The sequence below is a fragment of the Triticum aestivum genome, chromosome 7D, assembly GCF_018294505.1.
Source record: "Triticum aestivum cultivar Chinese Spring chromosome 7D, IWGSC CS RefSeq v2.1, whole genome shotgun sequence".
NCBI classification, from domain to species: domain Eukaryota; kingdom Viridiplantae; phylum Streptophyta; class Magnoliopsida; order Poales; family Poaceae; genus Triticum; species Triticum aestivum.
Window position 1 is genome coordinate 334,335,718 of NC_057814.1, and position 26,232 is coordinate 334,361,949.

Consider the following 26,232-nt stretch of genomic DNA (forward strand, 5'->3'; position numbering starts at 1 on the left):
GTAGCGACCCAGATCGTTGTCTCCAATTTCCTTCTTCTCTTGCCCCCCGTGTCTTCCGAGCATTGCCGCATGTGGCATTTTAAATTATCCGAAATATGTAAGACAATTATTATCTGCACAATTGTAAATTTGTTGTCATATTATTCGTTGCCACTTTATTTGTGGTCGTATTATCCGTTGCCCTATGTGGCAATTTAAATTAGGGCGGAATACAAGTTGAAATCACGAACAAAGCAAATGCTGCCATGGGGTCACAAGCAAACACCCTCCGTCCAGGTGCTTTAATTAACCCATTAATGGAGAAGTTGTGAGCGAGGCGGGCGGCGACTGGTGCATGGAGGTCAAAGAGCTCGCTTCCCAGTGAGCATGGGCGGCCTTGCTGCTCGCACGTGTCCCGTCGAGCCTACGAGGTGGACAGGATGCACGCGTCCCGTCGAGCCTGCGTGGCGGACTGCTTGCACGCGTCCCGTCGAGCCTGCACGGCGGACTTCTCGCACTCGTCCTGTCTAATCAAACAGCTGCACGCACACCACCAAGTATGGTTAAATTTCGACACGGTTAATATAATACAACTATTTGCGATATTAACGTGTCAGCTTTGTGTTTCAAAAAGGACTTCGTTGGCTACTAATGTGTGCGCCTCTTCTCAAACTGGAAGGTTTTTTTACCATGGCATATATGTGCCATGTCATGAAACCAAGCCAAGTTTCATGTTTTTTGGGTGACTTTTTGATTTACTGGGATTTAAAAACCGAGATTCTCAATGTTTCAGGACGACAACAAGTTTGTAATTCATTCCCATTCCTTAAATGAGACCTAAACATGCACCCAATGACACATGTACGATTTCCCACCCATTTTGCTTCACTGGAGCATGTGGTTGTAGTTCAAATTTGAATTATGGACTACATTAAATGCATAGAAAACTTAGTAATTAGTAATATATATACAATGGCCAAACGAACCATGAATAGTTTCAAATTTCAGCCCGACACTCCTGTTATTCTATGTTGCCTGTAGAAAACAAAGTTCAAGGCGAGAAGAGGCAGCGATTATTGTTTCGCCCACCAGAGGGGCATGTTTCCCTATCGGAACCACGAGGGTTGCGACAGTCTCCGGATTGTAAAAGGCTTGTGATATAGCTTCGCCCAAATTGGACAATTATATGTACCATGTAGTGACACCATGCCAAGTTTCATGATTTCCTGGTGAGTTTTGGATTTACAGAGATTTAAAAACCGAGATTCGCAATATTTGTGGCCAAGCCAGGACGGCGAGACGGTTGAATTAGGTCCCATTTGTTCCATGGGACCTAAACATGCACCCCAAGGAAAAATGTACGTTTTTCTAGCCATTTTTGTGCACTGGAGCATGTATTTGTAGTTCGGATTTGAAATATGGACATTAAATGCCTAGAAAACTCAATTAATGAATAAAAAGGTCAAACGAACCCTGAATAATTTCAAAGTTCAGCGCGAATCTCCAGTTTTCCGCGTCGCGTGTAGAAGAAATTACGAGGCTAGAAGAAGGAGTGATTATCGTTTGGCTCACAAGGGGACACGTTTCCCTATCAAAACCACGAGGGTTCTTGAGACCGGCTCCGGTTTGTAAGAGGTTTGTAATAAAGCTTGGCCCAAATTGGCAATGTTTTTACCACGACATATATGTGCCATGACTTGACACCATGCCACCTTTGATGACTTTCTGGTGAGTTTAGGATTTATGGGGACTTAAAAACCGAGATTCGAAATGTTTGAGGACGAGCCAGGACACCGGTATGTTGTAATTCGTTCCCATTCCTAGCATGAGACCTAAACATGCACCCAAGGACACATGTATAATTTTTCTAGCCATTTTGGTGAACTGGAGCATGTATTTCTAGTTCATATTTGAATTATGGACATTAAATGCCTAGGAAACTCAATTAGTGTATAAAAAAGCCAAACAAACCCTGAATAAGTTTAAATTTCAGCACAGATATCATGTCATTCCATGTTGCTCGTGGAACAAAATACAAGGCGAAAAGAGGCAGTGATTACGTTTCACCCACAAGGGGAACACGTTTCCCTATCGGAACCACGAGGCTTCTTTGAGAGAAGCTCCATTTTTTGTAAAAAGTTTGTAATAAATCTTGGCCCAAATTGGACAATGTTTTTACCATGACATATATGTGCCATGACATGACACCATGCCACCTTTGATGACTTTCTGGTGAGTTTAGGATTGACGGGGACTTAAAAACCGAGATTCGAAATGTTTGAGGACGAGCCATGACACCTGTACGGTTGTAATTCGTTCCCATTCCTGGCATGAGACCTAAAGATGCAACCAAGGACACATGTATAATTTTTCTAGCCATTTTGGTGAACTAGAGCATGTATTTGTAGTTCAGATTTGAATTATGGACATTAAATGCCTTGGAAATTCAATTAGTGTATAAAAAGGCCAAACGAGCCCTGAATAAGTTTAAATTTCAGCACAGATATCATGTCGTTCCATGTTGCCCGTGGAAGAAAATACAAGGCGAAAAGAGGCAGTGATTACGTTTCACCCACAAGGGGAACACGTTTCCCTATCGGAACCACGAGGCTTCTTTGAGAGAAGCTCCGGTTTTTGTAAGAGGTTTGTAATAAAGCTTGGCCCAAATTGGACGATGTTTTTACCATGAAATATATGTTCCATGACGTGACACCATGCCACCTTTGATGACTTTCTGGTGAGTTTAGGATTGACGGGGACTTAAAAACCAAGATTCGAAATGTTTGAGGACGAGCCATGACACCGGTACGGTTGTAATTCGTTCTCATTCCTCGCATGAGACCTAAATATGCACCCAAGGACACATGTATAATTTTTCTAGCCATTTTGGTGAACTAGAGCATGTATTTGTAGTTCAGATTTGAATTATGGACATTAAATGCCTTGGAAACTCAATTAGTGTATAAAAAGGCCAAACGAACCCTGAATAGTTTTAAATTTCAGCACGGATATCCTGTCATTCCATGTTGCCCGTAGAAGAAAATACAAGGCGAAAAGTGGCAGTGATTACGTTTCGCCCACAAGGGGGACACGTTTCCCTATCGGAACCATGAGGCTTCTTTGAGAGAAGCTCCGGTTTGTAAGAGGCTTGTAATAAATCTTGCGCCACAATGGACGAAAAAAATTCCTCGACATATAAGTGCCATGTCGTGACACCATGCCGGGTTTCATGATTTTCGGCTTAGTTTTGGATTTACGGGGATTTAAAAACCGAGATTCTTCTCACGAAATGTTTTCAAATAGCACACGGTTCACTCACGAAAGCCGATATTCAATGAAAACTTCGTGGAAACCATATTTTAAAGTTTCATAAAAATCTGAAAAAATGTGGGATGTTAAGAAGGTGATGTTTTACTGCGACACAAAATTTCAAGTTGAAAAATATTACGAGATGTGAGCTATGAAAAAGAAAAATTCAGCCCTGAATAGTGACATTACTATTCAGCAATATTCAATGCTGATTTTGTCTTTTTCATAGCTCACATCTCGTAATGTGTCTCAACTTGAAATTTTGTGTGGCAATAAAACATCATCTTGTTAACATCCTGCATTTTTTCAATTTTTTTAAACTTCAAAACATCATTTTCTCGTGGTTTTCACCGGTTTCCACCGAATGTTGGTTTCCGTATGATATTCTCCCCCCCCCCGCTGCGCAAGCGATCTGAGTCGTGCGTTCTGATTGACCAGAACCCAAACCCCATGGATCGTACATGTGCACCGTTGGATGCTCCCAGATCGAACGGCAATCCTGAGCCCTTTCGATAGCACATGCAGTACATGGGTAAGCACTGTTTGCATGCGTCGTGTAGCTCACGCTTCCTTCTCTACTAGGTTTTCATTCAAAACAGGCTACCGTTTCTCGCCACTCCTCTCATCGGTTTCCCGCCTCTTATCCCATCGTTTTCCCGCTACCAGTGTCAGTGCTCATTGAAGGCTAGCGGCGACACACCGGCCATGTAAAATATCCCACACAGTTTCTAAAAGCACAAATGTGTGTGATAGGAGGGAGTAGGTCCCATAGGGTGACCAGCGTGAAATGCCTTAATGGCAAGGAGGCAATTCTTATCGGCAAGGGCCGGCTTCCCATCCGCTAGCCTAGTTGAATAGAATGCAGAAGTTAAGCGTGCTCGGGCTGGAGTAGTCCAAGGATGGGTGACCCGGTGGGAAGTTGCATATCTCAAGCTTCATTTAAATTCTATGACACGGTCACTATAGTGATATAAAGATATAATATATCTCTATAGTGACCTATCATGGCAATTATATAAACCTTGGGATCCTTGTTTTGCTCATTGTAGACTATGTTTTTAGGGGTTATTTTTTGCTCTAAAAAATCAAAGAATGATTGACTTGACCTGTCATGGCGATTATATAAACCTACTATGTTTTTATGGGTTATTTTTTCCTCTAAAAAATTAAAGAATGATTGACTTGACCTGCCATGGCGATTATATAAACCTTTTTCAGGTTGCATGCAGGGTATAAGGGGCAGGGTGTTCTTCTCGAGCATGTCTCCCTTGTGTGGCTTATAGACGCGCCACATATTTGTGCGCTCCCCAAGGTATATATACTATCCTTTACCGACAATTAGGTGGCCCACACAATCTAACCCTTTGACCCAACAACGAGAAGGGTTTAACCATGATGGTTTCCCATTGATACTAGTAAGGTGCACGTGCATTGCATGCATGAGATTTGGTAACCAAATTATGAATAAATACCACACTATAGCATGTAAGTTGTGGGTCATATATGCATGATGTAGATGTTCATTTAATTCTTATAGTTCATCTCATCCAAAATCAATTAGTTTTATTAAAAATCTATTATAAGATTCATGGAATTGTGCATTGTAAAGGGAAAAACAAAAAGTGACAATTCATTTAGAAAAAAAAGTTTGGGCAATTAAGATATGGAAGATTCTAGAGAACAAAGGAGAAGTGCTTGTGTTTTGAGGTTTCTGCATTATGCTTAAGTTCAACCATGGAGTCTTCTAGATTGTACATGTGGCAGAATCTGGTGGAATGTAGAGATATCCAACGGCTAGTAGTGCTCGGATTTGCCATCTCTATACCATCGGATTGGCTTCATCCAACGACCAACTTTCAAAGTTATTCACACACTATATAGGTGTATAGATGTATAGATATATATAGATGTGTCCCATGCTAGACAAAATAAAGTTTGAGCGCATGCGTGGGACGACCCCCCCCCCCCCCGCTGCCGCTGCCTCGAAGTTGGGAAACTGACATCGTACATAATGAACTAGGCTTGGAGTCAGGTACGGTGTTCGGTTTGTAATGTAGTTGGTGGCCCATCGAAGTTGTAAATTTTGGATTTAAACACATCATACACCATCGTACCCATACATATTTTCGGGCCGCATGCAGTGTATACGGGGTCTTCTGATCGACCACGTCTCGCTTGTGCGGTTTTTTGTGACGACACGCATATCTATGGGCTCCTCGAGTGTATATATATCATCCCTTTGACCGATAATAAGGGGTATGTGTTGGCCATGAATTGATTCCTCCTAGTTCATGTTAGGGCCGGTCACCGTCAAATGTCGCTCAACCAAAGCTCGAGCTCATGCATTGTCAGGATTCCCTCCCAGATGCTCGGATTGTTGGGTTCGACCTACATCAAACCCTGCGTATCTCGTCCTTAACTACCTTGCCTTCATGGTTGTTGTCTGTATCGAGAGGTAGGCACCACATCTAAATTGTACATTATTCTATATTGAAAACACACATCACCCCTTCCCAACGTACATCATTTTGGGCCGCATGCAAGAGGTGCTGGTTTTGTGGTCCCTCTCGTGCGATTTTTATGATGGTTCAATCTATTGGCCCAAGCAGTTTATCGACAACAACAACTGTCATTTGACCAAATGATAGATTCATTGGTACGTCTTATGGTAGGTCATGGCGACATGCATGTATGACCAAAGTATCAATCATTACGTGCATCCACCCCGCTGACACGAAGTGGGAGGTGGTGGGCCAAGCATCCTAGCTAGGTACGACATTATGTCATTATATATATCCTAGCTAGGTGGTTGTTAGGGTGTTTTCGGGTTTGCGAGGCATGTGCCACCAAAGTTATGCATTGTGTATTTAAAGTTTTAAACATCCCCAATATTCGTACATATATTTGGCCACTTCCAGGTGGTTCTTGACTTCTGGCCCCTCTCATCGATCTTCAACGACGCGCCCAACCATGGGCCCGTGCGGTCAAAGTTGTGCATTTGAATTTTGAACATCACAGACCACCCTTTTCACTCATATATATTTGGGCCACATGCTGGTGTGGCTGTCTTTTGACCCTCTCTAACGTTATTTTTTGTTGCAAAGACTCTGATGACGCTCAACGGACACGGGGTATAATATCTTAACCGTGTGCGATACAAGTGCAATGTGAATCACCACGCCTCCACAAGCGCGAGCAAATTAAGGTGGAGGTACTGGCTCAACCGTGTGCGATGCAAGTGCGCTGAAATCACCACGACCGCGCAAGCGTGAGCAAATTAAGGCGGAGGTACTGGCTCAACCATGTGCGATGCAAGTGCGCTGAAATCACCACGACCGCGCAAGTGCGAGCAAATTCAGGTGGAGGTACTGGCTCAACCGTGTGCGATGCAAGTGCGCTGAAATCACCACGACCGCGCAAGCGCGAGCAAAGGGTGGAGGTACTGGCTTAACCGTGTGTGATGCAAGTGCGCTGTAAAACCACCACCCGTGCAAGCTAAAGGCGGGTAAGTTTATTTGGAAATTAGGACGAACTGTGTGCGCTAGACCAGCTAGCTAGAAATATAAAAAACAAACTACCCGCCTTGAGTGTTAAAAAAATCGGCGGATCCACGCCACTTTTCCTTATTATCATACACGCATATTGTTATTGGACTGTGCGCGATCTTGGGCACTCCCGCCCTGCATCAATTCCTTTACCCAAATTTTAGTAGTCGCCGTACTTCAATCGTCGCCGACACTCCTCCAGCACCAACCTTATAGTAAAAAATCAGTCGCAGCGGCGTATCCTCAAACACCAACACCCCCCCACCCGCCCCCTCCCCCCTCGAACCCTAGCTCGCGGCCGCCGTCGGCGCCGCCGCCAACACCTGCCCGTCTGCCGGTTCCTCCTAGCTTAGATAATAAAGTTCAGGTTACCCAGCGATTCCCATACCGTCGCCCCACTCCCCTGAGTTTTTAGATGAGGCCAGCGGTGTCCCTCCCCGCCAGATCCACATCTCCTGCTCCAGAATGTCGCAGCCTAAGCTCGACCACGTATCTCGGGGAGCCCGACGAGCATTCGGCCAAAAAGAGGTTTATCATGGCCTCTCCGGCGGACGTTGGCGAGGTGACCGCCTTTCGCCCCGACCTGTCAATCCCGGAGCAACACATCGCCGCGTAAGCCGGCGAAGACGTTGACTACGTTGCCATGCCGAAGGCTTCATGTCAGCGGGCTAGCATATTACTGTATCTCGGGAAAGCTGGCTATGACATCAAGCTCGTCCACACCGACTGCTTCACACGGGCCATGTCACAAGTTAAGTGGTCCATACCCAACCCCTCTGGTTCAACCGCCGTCGATCTCTTCGACGGCCCTGCCGCTGATCTCCTCCGCCAAGCGGTCAAGTATTTGGGAGCTTTATACGCCATCGAGCCCATTTTGTCATTTCTGAAGGACACGTTCTACGGCGGCAGCTTGGGATCCTCAATTGCCAAGTCAGATCTCATCGACCACGAGGAGGGCACCCACGAAGGTTCTTCCAAGGTGAAACAACCCATCTGTGACATCAGAGAGCGCACCATGGGTCTGTGCTCTTCTAACTGGAAGGATCCCGTCCATGAAATGTGAGGCAACATTCTATTGGCAAATCTTACCTTTTCTAGCTTGCCTATCCGTACCCTTTGTTGTAGTAGCATTTGCCGTGCGGTGCTTTAACTGTGTCGTGTTTAATTATTTCAGTTATGCAAAAATGTATTGTACAATAGGTCTATGTGATGTCTAAGTATGAATTGTCCACTTCAGTTTCACGAATGGCTATATTTGGTTGTTTATAGTGAGTAGATGCCTTGTTTATCTGTATTTGGTTGTTAGGTTGGTTGGAGTGAGCATTTTTCCAGTTATTGAGCAGATGCCTTGTTTATCTGTATTTGGTTCTTAGTTTGGTTGCAGTGAGCATTTGTCCAGTTATCAAGCAGATGCCTTGTTTATCTGTATTTGGTTGTTAGGTTGCTTTTATTAGCATTTGTCCAGTTATCAAGCAGATGCCTTGTTTATCTGTATTTGGTTGTTAGGTTGCTTTTATTAGCATTTGTCCAGTTATCAAGCAGATGCCTTGTTTATCTGTATTTGGTTGTTAGGTTGCTTTTATTAGCATTTGTCCAGTTATCAAGCAGATGCCTTTTTATCTGTATTTTGGTTGTTAGGTTGCTTTTTTCGCATTTATCCAGTTATCAAGCAGATGCCTTGTTTATCTTTATCTGCTTGTTAGGTTGGTTGCAGTGAGCATTTGTCCAGTTTTCAAACATATGCCCTGTTTATCTGTATTTGCTTGTTAGGTTGGTTGAAGTGCTAGTCTGTCCAGTTTTCAATGGCTATATTTGGTTGTTATACTGGTCATTTATGCCTTTTTTATTTCAGTCATTCACAATGTGTTGTTCATTATGTGCAAGTCGGAACTGTGCCGCTCGACTACATTATGTTCCAGTTATTCCTGGTGTAGTTAACACATGCCCTTTATTTCAGTTTTACACATTTATCCAGTGTGATGTTTAAGCATTACCTACGTTCTATTCATTTTCAACAATACCAGTTTGAATTGCAATATTTGATGGCTGTTAAGCCTGCTGTCGGTAACATTGCCTTCCATTTTGTATCTGCTTTAACAGCATGCTGAAACCAACACATTCAAGCTATCATTTGGAGATGATGTTGTTTACCTTTGCTATATTTGTTTGATGTTAAGGTTGTTGTACTTATCATGCCTTTCCACTACTTATGTAGGACAACAACGGGAGTGGCCACCATTTTCCACCGAGGTTAGCTTCATCCCTTGGCTTGTACTCCCCCCGCCGTTCCATAATGTAGTGCATATAGATCCAGGCCTGGACACTAGTTAGCTTCTAATATTGACTTGTTTCTTGTAGGTACATATGCCCTTGGCAAGGATCCACGCATCGACCCTTTTTGCGTATGGGGCAATGAGATATTGATGAACAAGCATCAAGTGAGGAAACTGATAAGGATTATTAGCAAAAAGATACGAATGGTGGCAAGCAAATTATTTGTTTATGCTCTATCCAACACAACAGTGTGCTGTAGGATGGTAACTACAAACTCTGTAGCCTTCTCTTTTTACTGCCCATAATGAGTTGTTAGACAACAATGTCTGAATCTTTTTCATTCCCAGTGGTTCCCGAAGGAGTTCACTCAAGATTACCTCGCAAAGTACATGATTGGTGGACACGCAATGAAGTTTAAAGTATTTCATCTAGACTACAATGAGCATCAAGAAGTCCTAATGAAGACAGTGAAGGATGGACGGGCAGCCATCACAAGGGGTTGGCCTAGAGTCGTGCGCGCATTACGCATGGAGGAGGGCACAATATGGGCATTCCGCTTCACCTTCTCCAGCAACTAGAATGTCTTTCGCCTCTCTCTTTACAGTCTTTAGTACAACTTTGGTTCATCATTCTTTACTTGGTGCTTCTGTAGTTCTTCAGTATATGTACCTGCACATCGAATTATGCATTCATGGTTGAACCTATATTTGTAATAAACATGGTTGGATATGAAATAAGTGATTGCCTACTTTCAAATTCAAAACATGTGATTTTTAAATTAGGGATTAATTAGGGATTACACTGCACACGGTTTGCGAAAGCGAAACGTCTGCAATATACGTGGAGATCAGAAACATTTGTAGGATCCACTACGTGTGTGATCAATCTCCACTGCACACACGACTTTCTCTTGAAAACTGTTTGCGTTAGGCCACCTTGCGCAAACGTTTACCATATAAAAACTGTGTGTGATGGACAGCCTTTGCCACACAGTTTCTTCTACGCACCGTGTGTGATGCACTCAATAACGCAAATGATAAAATTATTAATATCGTGTGCAATGGCAACGCTATCACAAACGATTTAACAGGAAAAATTGTATCTGATGTACTTGTGAACGAAAACGTTTTCCTTGGAGCGACTGTGTGGGATGTACATACGAGCAGAAACGTTTAGCGGGGACTTACTGTGGGATGTACTTGCGACCAGAAACAATTTCGCATGTATAATTGTATTTTTAGCTCTACTATACGTATTTCTGTATTTAAGCGCTCGCCGGTCGCACACGACCTCATTTTGCCGAGCGTGTGTGCCGGGAGGGCATATCCCCGACGGTTTCTGGGTCGAGTGGGAAGGACCCCCCTATCGCCCACACTCACTTGGCGACGGTTCCAAATGCCGTCGCGGAAAGGGGTTAAAAACCGTTTGTATAGCACCGGCGCACACCAGTGATTTGTAGAGGTGCCAGAGCTCAAAGCGAAAAATTTAGAGATAAAAACATTTTGGGAGGTGTATCCATCCCACCAACGAAAACGACTGAGAGTTCCCAACACTTTCCATGCTAGATATATCATAGGCGGTTCCCAAACAGAAAATAAAGTTTATTCCTTTTTCCACCATACTTTCACTTTCCATGGCTAGCAGTATCCACGATTGCCCTCCATACCAACACTTTCCAAGGAATTTATTATTTGACAACATAAAGTAAATTCATTTTTTTTCATTTCGGCACTGGGCATCCCTAATACCTTTCATGGTGAGAATAACACATCTAGCATGGAAAATATTAGCCACCCCTCACCGCTCCGCGAGCTAAATGAACACACTAAAGAGAAGTTTATTTTGAAAATTAGAGATGGCACATGCAAATTTGCTTAGAACGGCAAAAGAATACCGCATATAGGTAGATATAGTGGACTCATATGGCAAAACTGGTTTAAAGGTTTTTGGATGCACAAGTAGAGATCATACTTAGTGCAAAGCGAAGGATAGAAAAAGATTGAGAAGCGACCAACCAAGAAACGGATAATCTCATAAGCAAGCATTAAGCATAAATAAAACCGAATAATGCACCACAAGTAGGATATAATTTCATTGCATGACTATTGACTTTCGTGCTTGCATAGGGAATCACAAACCTTAACACCAATATTCTTACTAAAGCATAATTACTCATCAACATAACTCACATATCACATCATCATATCTCAAAACTATTTCTAAGAATCAAGTTTATTTTGGGCAATGATCTTCATGAAAGTTTTTATTATATCCTTCTTGGATATCTATCACTTTGGGACTAATTTTCATGTGTTGCTTTTCATAAGCTAAAACAAATATAAGTGAAGATCATGAGCATAAATTTCTCTTTCTCTCAAAATAATTTAAGTGAAGCAAGAGAGAATTTCTTTAAAAAAATACTAACTCTCAAATAAATCTAATTGAAGCAAGAGAGCATTTCTTCAAAAATACTAAGCACACCGTGCTCAAAAAGATATAAGTGAAGCACTAGAGCAAGTCCATTGCTCATAGAAAGATTTAAGTGAAGCATAGAGAGCAATTCTAATAAGTCATGGCATAATTTTGGCTCTCCCAAATAGGTGTGTCCAGCAAGGGATCAAGACTTAAAACACAAAATAAAACAAGCAAAGACTCATATCATACGGCACGCTCCAAGCAAAACACATAGTATGTGACGAATAAAAATATAGCTTTGAGTAAAATACCGATGGTCGTTAGAAGAAAGAGGGGATGCCACTCGGGGGCATCCCCAAGCTTAGTTGGTTGCTCATTTTTGGATAATATCTTGGGATGTCGGGGCATCCCCAAGCTTAGGCTCTTCTATCCTTCCTTCATCCATCGTAAGATAACCCAAAACTTGAAAACTTCAATCACACAAAACTCAACAAAACCTTCGTGAGATCCGTTAGTAAAAGAAACCAAATCACTACTATAAGTACTGTACCAAACCAATTCATATTTATTTTTTTGCATTATATCTGTTGTATTCCAACTTTTCTATGGCAAAAACTCATCAAAGAAAACCATAGAGCCATCAAAATAAGCACACAACGCAAAGAAAACATAATCTGTCAAAATAGAACAGTCTGTAGTAATCTGACTATTTCGAAAACTACTGGAACTCCAAAATTCTGAAAAACTAGGCGACCTGGGTAATTTGTATATTAATCTTCTACAAAATGAATCAGGGCAGAAGCACTTTCTGGTAAAAAATGAGAATTGTTTTCGTGAGCACAAAAGTTTTTGTTTTTCAGCAAGATCAAACAACTATCACCCAAGAAGATCCTATCGGTTCTACTTGGCACAAACACTAATTAAAACACACAAAAACACAATCATAACTGTAGCATAATTTTGCGAACACTCAAGAACAGAAAGCAAAAAAGCAAAAATAAATTTTATTCATTGGGTTGCCTCCCAACAAGCGCTATAGTTTTATGCCCTTAGCCAGGCATAAAGCAAGGATCTAAGTTTTGTCATCTTTATTCTTGAATTTCTTAGAGGTGGTTTCATCCTGGGGTTTTGTAAACACAACATAAAACATATTATCGATGGAACCTTTAGCATTCCTTAGTTGGTTTTCATCATAACCCCTTTGATTTCCCGCAACAATCCAAGAGCAATGTTGATTAACATTATTGAAAACTTGTTGGATTATATCTAGAACAGGGAATTCTTTTATTCTCATCAAAGATTTTATTATCCCCAAGCAAATGTCTTAAAGCATACTCACTATTGTAAAGAATTTCATCTATCACCGGTTTTTCATGATTCATTCCATAAAAATCAAAGATTTCCCTAGCTTCCCGTATTATGTAGTAAAACTCATTCATAAGACCAGAGTGGCCAACTTTTTAGCCCTAGGATTCTTTATAACGGGAAGCTCAAAAAACAATCTTTGCAAAGTAGGATGGGTACGAATAAATTTGCTTTCAAGTTTCAGAAGTAGTGCTGAAATGCCATCCGCATAAGAGCTAGTGGTTTTAAGTATAGGAGCATCATCAAGACTCAAGTTACCCACACAATTGAAAAATTCTTGGATACGTTCTTTTCCCATAACATTCCCTTGCCCCAAGATAAAAGTTTTAGCATCCAGATTGCCCGTACGTCCAATCTTAGGAGTTAGACCATCATCTGTTGGTGACATACCGAAATCACTCATGGTTGCAAACAAAGGATAGATTTGACGAGAAAACGGCGAACGAAAAAGAGAGGCGAATAAAACGGCAAATTTTGTGAAGTGGGGGGGAGGAAAACGAGATGCAAATGGAAAATAATGTAAATTGTGCGGAGATGATATTTGTGATTAGGAACCTGGTATATGTTGGAGATCCTCCCCGGCAACGGCGCCAGAAATTCCTTTTGATGTAGCTTGAAGCTACGTCGGTATTTCCCAAAAGAGGAAGGGATGATGCAGCACAGCGGCAGTAAGTATTTCCCTCAGATATGAAACCAAGGTTATCGAACCAGTAGGAGAACCAAGCAACACAATGTAAACAGCCCCTGCACACAGATAACAAATCCTCGCAACCCGACGTGTTAAAGGGGTTGTCAATCCCTTCCAGGGTACGGCGCCTCAAGATAGGCAAACAGACGTGAAATAAATTGTAGTAGATTGATAGATCAAACGCCAAATAAAATAAATAAGAATAAAACGCAGCAAGGTATTTTGTAATTTTGGTTCAATAGATCTAAAAATAAATGCAAAGGAAAAGTAGATCGCAAAGGCAAATATATGAGAAAGAGACCCAGGGGCCGCAGGTTTCACTAGTGGTTTCTCTCGAGAAAAATAGCAAATGGTGGGTGAACAAATTACTGTTGGGCAATTGATAGAACTTCAAATACTCATGACGATATCCAGGCAATGATCATTATATAGGCATCACGTCCAATATTAGTAGACCGACTCCTGCCTGCATCTACTACTATTACTCCACACATCAACCGCTATCCGACATGCATCTAGTGTATTAAGTTCATGAAAAAATAGAGTAATGCAATAATAATGATGACATGATGTAGACAAGATCTATCTATGTAGAGATAGACCCCATTGTTTTATCCTTAGTCGCAACGATACATACCTGTCGGTTCGCTTTTTGTCATTGGGATCAAGCACCGTAAGATCGAACCCACTACAAAGCACCTCTTCCCATTGTAAGATAAATAGATCAAGTTGGCCAAACAAAAACCAAATACCGGAGAAGAAATAGGAGGCTATAAGAGATCATGCATAAAATAGATCAAATAAACTCAAATACTTCCATGGATATAAAAAGATAGATCTGGTCATAAACTCAAAGTTCATCGATCCCAACAAACACACCGCAAAAGAGTTACATCATATGGATCTCCAAGAGACCATTGTATTGAGAATTCAGAGAGAGAGAGATATGAATCCATCTAGCTACTAACTACGGACCCGAAGGTCTACAAAGAACTACTCACGCATCATCGGAGAGGCACCAATGGAGGTGGTGAACCCCATCTGAGATGGTGTCTAGATTGGATCTGGTGGTTCTGGACTCTGCGGCGGTTGGATGAATATTTCGACGACTCCCCTAGGGTTTTGGGAATATTGGGGTATTTATAGAGTAAAGAGGCGGTCCGGGGGGCAACCAAGGTGGGCACAACCCACCAGGGCGCGCCTGGGCCTCCTGGCGCGCCCTGGTGGATTGTGCTCTCCTCGGAGCACCCCCCAGGCGCAGCCAGGGCCCATTGTGTTCCTTCTGGTCCAAAAAAATCTCCGTGGAGTTTCGTTGCGTTTGGACTCCGTCTGATATTGATTTCCTGTGATGTAAAAAACATGCAGAAAATAGCAACTGGCACTTGGCACTATGTCAATAGGTTAGTACCAAAAATGATATAAAATGGCTATAAAATGATTATAAAACATCCAAGATTGATAACATAATAGCATGGAACAATCAAAAATTATAGATACGTTGGAGACGTATCAGGCAGGAGGTTCGATCAGCTTCAGTTAGCAGCAGTCGCGAAGGAATCACTCGATTGGGTTCAGTTAACAGCCAGATCGATCAATCGCTCGGGTTCAGTAACGCGTAGCCTGCAGTGCAATCGCTCGGGTTCAGTAGGCGAACGCCCCGCTTGGGTTTAGTTAGAGCCCAACGCCTCGCACCCACGTGCGTATGTGTACGAGAGAAACGCGCATCGCTCGGCCCCCGACCACCCACCGTAACCGGTAACTCCCTGATATTTTCCTCGCCCTCGCTTCTACCACGGTTTTTTCCGTCATGGACGGCCCAAAGAATGTCATGCAGCTGCGTCTCCGCCCTACCCAGGACGAATAGCCCATTTTGACATGATTTTTTGTCATCGAAGTAGGAGCCCACCACATATATGATGATACCGGGTTTTGTCACAATTATCGTCATAGAAGTGTCATAAGCATGATAGAAAAAATTCGTTCGGCCCAAAATGTCACGGATGTGTCTTTTTTGGTAGTGTAGGTACATATGTCATTGCCAAAGATCCACACTTCGACCCTTTCTGCGTATGGTGCAATGAGCTTTTCATGAACCAGCATCAAGTGAGGAAACTGATAAAGATTGTTATTAAAATGGATCAAAAGATGTCAATCGAACTATTTGTTTACACTTTATGCAAGACAACAGTGAACTGCAGGATGGTAAGTAAAAACTATGTAGCCTTCTTTTTACTGCCCGTAATGAGTTGTGTTAGATGACAATGTCTGAATCTTTTTTCCTTTGCAGTGGATCCTAAAGCAGTTTACTCAAGATTACCTCTCAAACTACATGATAGGTGGCCGGCCATCACAAGGGGTTGGACTAGAGTCATGCGTGCCTTCTGCATCCAGGAGAGCACAATAGGGCCATTTCGCTTCACCTTGTCCAGCAACCAGAATGTCTATCGCCTCTTTCTTTACCATCTGTAATAGTACAAGTATAGAACCTTGGTTCATCATTCTTTATTTGGTGCTTATGTAATTCTTAAACATATGTACCTGTGAATCGAATAATGCATTGGTTGTTTGAACCAGATGGATATGAATAAAGCTATAGCCTACTTTCAAGTTCAAATTAGGTACAATTTTAAGTAGCAGCAATTAAATTAGGGTGAAATTATGGTGTGCAGGTCATTATGGCGCACACGGTCAATAAAGCACAGCGTGTGCGATATACATCATAATCCGACATGGTTCACGGAGAGGAAACATGTGTAACAATGCACACAGTTGCCGTTTGCAATCGTGTGTGATGTCAGACACTATCACATACGGTGCGGGAAAACAAAATGTGTGTGATTGTCTACCTATTGTACACGGTTTATAATCATGAACTGTTTGTGATGTGCCAGGCATCGCAAACGTAGAGCCAGTTTGGTATGTGCTTGGTGAAAGATCGAGGATGTCACCTAGAGGGGGGGTGAATAGGCGCTTTAAAATAATTACGGTTTAGGCCTGAACAAATGCGGAATAAACCTAGCGGTTAATTTGACAAGCACAAAACCTACAACAACTAGGCTCACCTATGTGCACCAACAACTTATGCTAAGCAAGACAAACTACTAGGTGATAGCAAGATATATGACAAGAAACAATATGGCTATCACAAAGTAAAGTGCATAAGTAAAGAGCTCGGGTAACAGATAACCGAGGCACGCGGAGACGACGATGTATCCCGAAGTTCACACCCTTGCGGATGCTAATCTCCGTTTGGAGCGGTGTGGAGGCACAATGCTCCCCAAGAAGCCACTAGGGCCACCGTAATCTCCTCACGCCCTCGCACAATGCAAGATGCCGTGATTCCACTAAGGGACCCTTGAGGGCGGTCACCGAACCCATACAAATGGCAACCCTTGGGGCGGTCACCGAACCCGTACACTTTGGCAACCCTTGGGGGCGGTCACCGGTACCCGTCAAATTGCTCTGGGCGATCTCCACAACCTAATTGGAGATCCCGACGCTTGCCCAGAGCTTTGCACCACAATGATTGAGCTCCGAACACCACCAACCGTCTAGGGCGCCCAAGCACCCAAGAGGAACAAGCTCAAGGGTACCAATCACCCAAGAGTAATAAGCTTCTCAACTTGTAACTTCCACGTATCACAATGGAGAACTCAAACCGATGCACCAAATGCAATGGCAAGGGCACACGGAGTGCCCAAGTCCTTCTCTCTCAAATCCCACCGAAGCAACTAATGCTAGGGAGGAAAATGAGAGGAAGAACAAGAAGGAGAACACCAAGAACTCCAAGAAATAGATCCAAGGGGTTCCCCTCACATAGAGGAGAAAGTGATTGGTGGAAATGTGGATCTAGATCTCCTCTCTCTTTCCCCTCAAAAACTAGCAAGAATCCATGGAGGGATTGAGAGTTAGCAAGCTCGAAGAAGGTCAACAATGGGGGAAGAACACGAGCTAAAGAGATAAGGTTGAATGGGGAAGAAGACCCCCTTTTATAGGGGCTCCCGAATCCAACCGTTAAGTGCTGAGTCCGCGCACAAGCGGTACTACCGCTCAGGGGAGCGGTACTACCGCCCGGGCGGTAGAACACGAAGAGCGGAGCAAAACAGAGGGCGAGGCAGAGCCGTATGAGCGGCACTACCGCTGGATCCAGCGGTACTACCGTTGGCCGCAGCGGTACTGCCGCTTGGCCCAGCGGTACTACCGCTGGGACCGCGCACAGCGCCGACCATGAGCACAGGGAGAAGGAACAGAGAGGAGGGCCATTGAGCGGCACTAGGGGCGGTGGTAGCCGCGGTACTACCGCACATGAGCGGTACTACCGCTCCTACTGCTGCTCCTACTGCCGCTGAACCCGACACGAGAAAACCACGTCTCGAGTCAAGGCGGTACCAGCGCGGAACCGGAGACATACTACCGCTTATGGCCATGGGCGGTACTACCGCTGTGGGACAGCGGTACGCGGTACTGCCGCTCCGGACCAACGGTACTACCGCTGGCGCCATCCTAAAGCCACTTCCACGAAAACAAGTATACTCCACGGAAAACCAGAACTGCCATAACTTCTGCATATGAGCTCCGAATTGAGCAAACTCAAGCTTGTTGGACACAAGACGACGAGCAGCATCAAAACAGCGACCGAGAAGAGGCAGGGGAGGTATGCCTAATATATAGGGGAGAGAAAACTCCAACCGAGAAGAACCGGCAAAACCTCCAACATCGAAAACATCATAGAATATGCATGTCAACTCCGTTTTCGATGAACTCGAGCTTGTCATGAAGATGATCAAAAGCTCCAAATCTCACAAGGAGAAAAACCAAACAAGAACCAATAAAGATGATGCAAGGATGCAATGGTTTGAGCTCTCTACGAATGATACGATCAATCTACTCATCGAGAGCCCCCCTTGATAGTACGGCAATCGATCCTATAACCCAGTCTCCCACAACTACCATGAGACCGGTAAAATAGAAAACCTATCAAGGGCAAACCTTTGCCTTGCGCATAGTCCACTTGAGCTGGATGATGACGATCTTGACTCCCTCAAATTGGACCACCTTTCTTGATTGCGTTGGCTCGGTGAAGACTAGTGGATTGCTCCCCCATACTCCACTATGGGTGAGCCACTCTTCGGCACATCTTCACAAGTCCATTGTCACCACAATGGACGGCAAGCTTCGAGCACTTGATCTCTTCGTGATGCTCCACTTGAACTTGCACACCGCAACCTAACCCCACAAAGAACTCTCACGAAGACCATGGGTTAGTACACAAAGCGTAATTGACAATGCTTACCATACCATGGGATCGCTTGATCCCTCTCGGTACATCTTCTATGCTTTGTGTGTTGATCAACTTGATTCACTCTTTGACTTAGTCTTGATCAACCTTGAATCTTTCCAACTCTCTTCATTTGGATGATGTCTTGAAGGTAAACATGAATGATCACACACTCTTCTTCTTCAAGACATGCTTGCAATAAGCTCAACACTCACATGACCAATCTTTGGATAATTCCTCGAATAGCACCTTGGTCGACACAAACTCTCCTTGAAACCATCACATGTACTCCAAGAAAAGCCTATGGACAAAACCTTCAAATATAACTCAAGGCAACCATTAGTCCATAGAGATTGTCATCAATTACCAAAACCAAACATGGGGGCACCGCATGTTCTTTCACTTGGAAAACTCCCGTGCCTGGAATCTGCCTGGTTTTAGGTAAAACCACAAAACTCCAACTGCGATGGCAATGCGAGCATAAACGAGTAGTAAGGATGAAGAATTTGGGATATTCGAGATACCAAAAACGGATATATAGGGACAATTGTATGCATCAAGGCTCCCTATCCCCGACGGTTTCTAGGTCGTGTGGGAAGGACCCCCCCTATCACTCACACTCACTAGGCGGCGGTTCCAAATGCCGTCGCGGAAAGGGGTTAAAAACCGTTAGTATAGCACCTCGCTGTACCAGTGCTACTTCGAGTACCACCAGATTTTCATGTCCAAGGAAGATGAGGAGAAGTATGTGTTTGGCGTTCCTTCCAGCAAGCTACTTGGCTTCTTTGTGTCCCACTGGGGGACAGAGGCCAACCCCGACAAGATCAAGGCGATTGAGCAGATTCAAGCATGCAAGACAGTTAAAGACGTGAGGCGTTTGATTGGATGTGTTGCCGCGCTAAGCAGGTTCATTTCCAAGTCCGCCGAGCATGCCCTGCCATTCTTAAAAATCTTGAAGAAGGCAGGGCCCATAGAGTGGACCCCGGAGGCAGACGCTGCGCTGCAATATTTGAAGGCCTACCTTTCCTCTGTTCCCACCTTAGTCGCTCCTAAACCACAAGAGTCGTTGCTGCTATACTTAGCGGCGACCAATCAAGTGGTTAGTGCAGCGCTGGTGGCACAGCAGGAGGTGGATGAAGAGCAGAAGCAACCATCGTCCCCTCTAGCGAGGAGAGCGGACTCATCCCGCAAGGTCAGATGCAAATCAAAGCAAGGAAGAGTGGGGCAATGGAGACAGTGCCAAGGTCGCGGCAAGGAAGAAGGTGGTGTAGCGGCCAGTGTACTTCGTCGGCTCCCTGCTGCAGGGGGCTAGGTCGAGGTACTCTAGCGTGCAAAAGTTGATTTTTGGCCTCATCATGGCCTCAAGGAAACTGCGGCACTACTTCCAAGCCCACGAGATCACAGTAGTCACCCGCTTCCCCCTACAACGCATACAGAGAAACCCCGAGGCCACTGGCAGAATAGTGGAATGGGATTCGGAGTTGTCTAGCTTTGGTTTGAAGTTTGAGAGCACGTCAACTATCCAGAGCAGAGCATTAGCAGAGTTCATTGCGGAGTGGACGCCTACCCGTGACAAAGAAGTGTTGGAGACAGTTAACCCCGGCACGGAAGCACCCCAAGAATGGATCATGTACATTGATGGTACCTTCTACCTGCAAGGTGTAGGAGCTGGCATGTTTCTCGTCACGCCCACTGGTGAGCACCTCAAGTACGTGGTTCAAATGCATTTCCCCCGGGAGAACGCTACCAACAATATTTTAGAGTATGAAGGACTCCTTGCCGGGCTCAGGATTGCAACAGAACTGGGGATCAAGAAGTTAATCATTCATGGAGATTCAAAATGGTGGTACGGCAAGTAAACAAGGATTATCAAAGCCCATTGATGGAGGCATACATAGAGGAATTGAGAAAGTTGGAGGAGCGCTTTGATGGATTACAAACAGAGCACATACCACGTGCGGAAAACAACATTGCTGATCATCTATCAAAGTGCGCTACGCAAAAACTCCCTGTTGAACTAGGGACTTTTGTTCTCCATATGACACAACCCTCCGTATCCCCGGCAACAATGGCCAACGAGAGGAGGAAACTGGACTACGGAAAGCCTCTCCTGGCAGAGCTTCCCGAAGCCCCGGGTAGAGAGCTTGGTGGGAACAACTCCCCTTCGATCGGTGAGCTGCACCCTCCCGCCAAACTACCAGTCTTTGCAGTCGAGGCATGCGCTCCCATCAACGAGGAGGTGCAACTAGTCCTTGTTGCCGAGCCTCAGGCTCCAACTTGGGCGCGGCACATAGTTCATTTCCTCCAGACAGAAGAACTTCCCGAAGAGCAAGAAGAAGCTGAAAGAGTAGCCCGGAGGGCCAGTATGTATCAGTTTGTGGATGACACACTAGAGAGAACAAGGCTGGACGGTGTGAAATTGAAGTGCATCTGCCGGGAAGAAGGAAAGGAACTATTGGCAGAGATACACAAGGGTATGTGTGGCTCCCACATTGGATCGAGGGCCCTGGATGGAAAAGCTTTCCGGCAAGGTTTCTACTGGCCCACAGCCCTCCAAGATGCAATCGAGATAGTCACCAAGTGTGAAGCCTGCCAGTTCCACTCCAAGAATATCTATCAGCCTGCTCAAGCTCTTCAAACAATCCCTTTGTTAGGGCCATTTTTGGTATGGAGGCTTGACATCTTGGGCCCCTTCCCCCGTGCTACCGGGGGCTTTGAATACTTGTACATCACAATTGACAAGTTTACAAAGTGGCCGGAAGTGGAGCCCGTGAGGAAGGTGACCGCACAGTTAGCTATCACGTTCTTGAAAGGATTGGTGTGTCGTTTTGGAGTACCCGCCAGAATCACGGCCCCTTCCCCCGTGCTACCGGGGGCTTTGAATACTTGTACATCACAATTGACAAGTTTACAAAGTGGCCGGAAGTGGAGCCCATGAGGAAGGTGACCGCATAGTCAGCTATCAAGTTCTTGAAAGGATTGGTGTGTCATTTTGGAGTACCCGCCAGAATCACTGACAACGGCACCCAATTCACAAGCCGCGCCTTCATGCAATACATTCATGCCCATCCCAGAAGCAATGGACAAGCTGAGAGGGCATACGCTGAAGTGCTGCGAGGACTCAAGACAAGAACACTTGATAGGCTATAGAAGTGTAGCAGGCAATGGATCGATGAGCTACCGGTGGTTCTTTGGTCCCTCTGTACGACACCAAATCGAGCTACCGGCCAGACTCCCTTCTCCCTAGTCTATGGGGCAGAAGTAGTGATCCCCACGGAACTCATATTCGGATCACCTCGGATGCTTGCCTATGATGAAGTAGCGCAGGAATAGCACCGGCATGACGACGTTGTGCTACTTGAGGAGAACCATCTCCGGGCTGCTATGCATGCTGCATGCTACCAGCAAGCCCTGTGTTGCTATCACAGCCGCCGGGTTCATGCCCGGAGCTTTGAGGAAGGTGACCTTGTCCTTAGACGTATTCAGTCTGCCAAGGGTTCAAAAAAGTTGACGCCAAAGTGGGAAGGCCCTTACCAGGTAGTACGAGTCACCATACCTGGCGCAGTCCGTTTGGAGACCGGAGATGGCATTGAATTGCAAAACTCATGGAACATTGAGAATCTCCATAAGTTCTACCCATAAGATGCGGCTGTCAGGCCATGCCTGGCAGGCACCCTTTTGTACAAGCATTGCCGATGTTGCATGTAACCCTTTGTACAAAACAGGCGCAGACGCTGAGCAACAGATAAATAAACGAAGCGCTGGGGGTACCGACAAAAAACTTACATGCATGCATAAGCATATCATGAGCATAGTATGTTAATGTAGACAAGGTCGCATGTAGCTCTGTTTTCATCTGCACTAAGCTGCAGGGTTCTTACCGTGGACTTGGTCCCGAAGAGAAGAAATGAAGACAAGCCTGCATAGCGATCCCCGGCAAGCCAAACAGATAAGTTCCTTCTTATCCATACATGTTCTGTAAAGTGAAAACTTGTGCATATGAAAACCTCATCGCCTTCGAAACATAGGTGCTCCCATCCTTTGTCCTGAAAATTGCTTTGGGCAAGGTGGTCGCAGTGGCCTTTGATGGTTCCTTTTAATAGTTTATGCCCAGCAGGCCTTGCCCCGCGGTAGCAAACTAAAGGCACTGGCAGGATAGCTTGACGGAGAAAACTTGTTTATTTAAACGTATAGAGGCGTCTCGCCTCTGCATGGACGTGACACATGCACAAGTTCCTGATGTAGGATCGAAAGTATGTCTAGAGGGGGTGATTAGACTACTTAACCAAATAAAAATCTAGCCTTTTCCGAATTTTAAGTCTTGGCAGATTTTAGCAACTTAACACAAGTCAAGTAATCAACCTACACATGCAAGTCTAAGAGTATAGCAGCAGAATGTGAATCATTGCATATGAAGGTAAAGGGGAGGAGTTTGGAGGGAGCAAACACAATGTTGACACGAAGATTTTTCCCGTGGTTCCGATAGGTGGTGCTATCGTACATCCACGTTGATGGAGACTTCAACCCACGAAGGGTAACGGTTGCGCGAGTCCACGGAGGGCTCCACCCACGAAGGGTCCACGAAGAAGCAACCTTGTCTATCCCACCATGGCCATCGCCCAAGAAGGACTTGCCTTGCTAGGGTAGATCTTCACGAAGTAGGCGATCTCCTTGCCCGTACAAACTCCTTGGTTCAACTCCACAATCTTGACGGAGGCTCCCAAGTGACACCTAACCAATCTAGGAGACACCACTCTCCAAAAGGTAGATGGTGTGTTGATGATGAACTCCTTGCTCTTGTGCTTCAAATGATAGTCTCCCCAACACTCAACTCTCTCACACAGATTTGGATTTGGTGGAAAGATGATTTGAGTGGAAAGCAACTTGGGGAAGGCTAGAGATCAAGATTCTTGTGGTTGGATTGGAATATCTTGGTCTCAACACATGAGTAGGTGGTTATCTCTCATAAATGAATGCTGGAAGTGTAGGCATATTCTGATGGCTCTCCCCACGAATGGAGGAAGGGTGGAGGGGGTATATATAGCCTCCACACAAAATCTAACCGTTACACACAATTTACCAAACTTGACGAGACCGAATACTCAAACTCGGTCAGACCGATTTAGTTCAAAATGTGAACGTTAGGATTTTTGGTGGGACCGACATGTCAACTCGGTGGGATCTTCATTAGGGTTAGGGCATAATGTAATCTCGGTGAGACCAATCACATGAACTCGGTGAGACCGATTTCTGTAATAGGCAAACAGAGAGTTGGTCAGGCAAACTCGGTGGGACCGATCGCTCATTTCGGTAAGACCAAAACATTATGAAGAGGAAACAGAGAGTTTGCATTGTGAACTCGGTGGGACCGAGAACTCATCTCAGTTAGACCAAAATGTTACGAAGGGAAACAGAGAGTTTGCAATCCCATCTCGGTGAGACCGAGATCCCTATCGGTGAGACCGAACTGATTAGGGTTTCTGGCTATGGCTATGTCAAATGAACTCGGTGGCACTGGATAGATCAAATCGGTGGGGCCGAGTTTGACTTTTGGTTTGGGACATATGTGGATACGAGAAAGTGGTTGAGGGCTTTTTGAGCATATCACTAAGCATTTTGAGCAAGCAAGCCATTAAGCAACACCTCATCCCCTTTTAATAGTATTGGCTTTTCCTATGGACTCAATGTGATCTTGGATCACTAAAATGAAAATGTAGAGTCTTGAGCTTGAGCCAATATGTGTCCTTAGCATTTTGAGGGGTCCACATTCCTAGTCCATGCCATGCCAATCATTGAACTTTCTGAAATGATCATCTTGAAAGAGCATTAGTTCAATGAGCTATATGTTGTTAGGAATTACCAAAACCACCTAGGGATAGTTGCACTTTCAATCTCCCCCTTTTTGGTAATTGATGACAACATATAGATCAAAGATTCGACAAAAGATAATAAGATTGAAATACATTGTCACTTTGAGAAATATGTGATAAGCAAGAGCTCCCCCTAAATTTGTGCATTATTTAAAATTTGCTTTTGAATGCAAATGCACAATTTATTAGGATCATGGGTTACTCTTCCATGTCACATACATCTTGGTGGAGCGCTCAAAATGATAGAAAATAAAATATGCACTCATCACCAAGGCAAAGTGAATGATCATACCTGAGAGATAAATAATAGCATAATTCAAGCACAAGCATTAAAGTATGATATGATCAAACACATGACCATACAAGTATCTCACACACACACAAAGTATCATCCAGGCAAGCACACAAATAAGTATCAACCAAGTAGCAAAAGAGATAGCAAAAAGAAGAAAGCTCTCTCTCTCGAAGCCTATGATCTATACACTTTCTCCCCCTTTGGCAACAAGTTACCAAAAAGCTCGAAAATGCATAGTGCTATGCGTCTCTCTAGGCTTGATCTTTGGGAGGTGGCGTTGAGAGGACTCCAAGGACGAATGCATCTGTTGAAGTTGTTGGAGCTGGTGGAGTGGCAACTGGAGGAGCTACTGATGTTGTAGCTCTTGTGTCTGTCGCAGGCACCGCTGCAGATCTCTGTGCCCTAGGCACTCTCTGAAAGGCATCTATGGTTGCTTTCCCTTTCTTCTCCTCAGCTTCTTCCTGGAGCTGCTCAACAGCTGTCTGCATCTCTTTCTCCTTCAAGTCAAGCTCTCTTGGTTCTGAGTCAGGGTGGCAAATCCTTTCTCAATCCTCAAGGTGGCTTGAATAAGATATCCAAGTTGATCTTGCTTTGACTTGAGGAACACTTGTGAAGCCTCTTCAACACTTGGCATCCTGGCTACCTTCTCAGCTTTTGCTTTCTCCCTCTTCTCTTGAGCTTCTACAGATGTGGGATCTTCATCATTCATGGCAACTGTATTGTCCTCAAAGTTAGGCCTCAAGGGAAATGTTCCTTGTCCAATAAGTATGTGCTTGTGCCCATCTTGGAGTTGATGAGCATCTGGATGTGTGGAGCATACCCACATGATCTCTTTTGGTCTGCAGCTATCCTCTGGATTGTCTCAACAATCAAACTCATTACTTTGAACTTTTGGGGCACATCAAACAACTTCAGCAAATTTATGGAATGGCCTCTGATTATCCTATGATCTCCTGATTTGGGCAACAAGGTGTGCCTCAAGATGGTGTTGATGGTGGTCAGACCAGACAACAGATAATATACAGAGCCTAGCTTATGATTCTCCAAGGCTTTGTCAGGAATCGCCTTATACATGTTGGCCATCGAGTTGTGATCTTTCTTCCTCTTGGCATAGACATCTATGTCATCCTCATGCTCTACAGGGGCATTGATCAGCTTGGCCCATTCAGCAATTGTTGATTGGTACCTTGTACCTTCAGACATCCAAACAATCC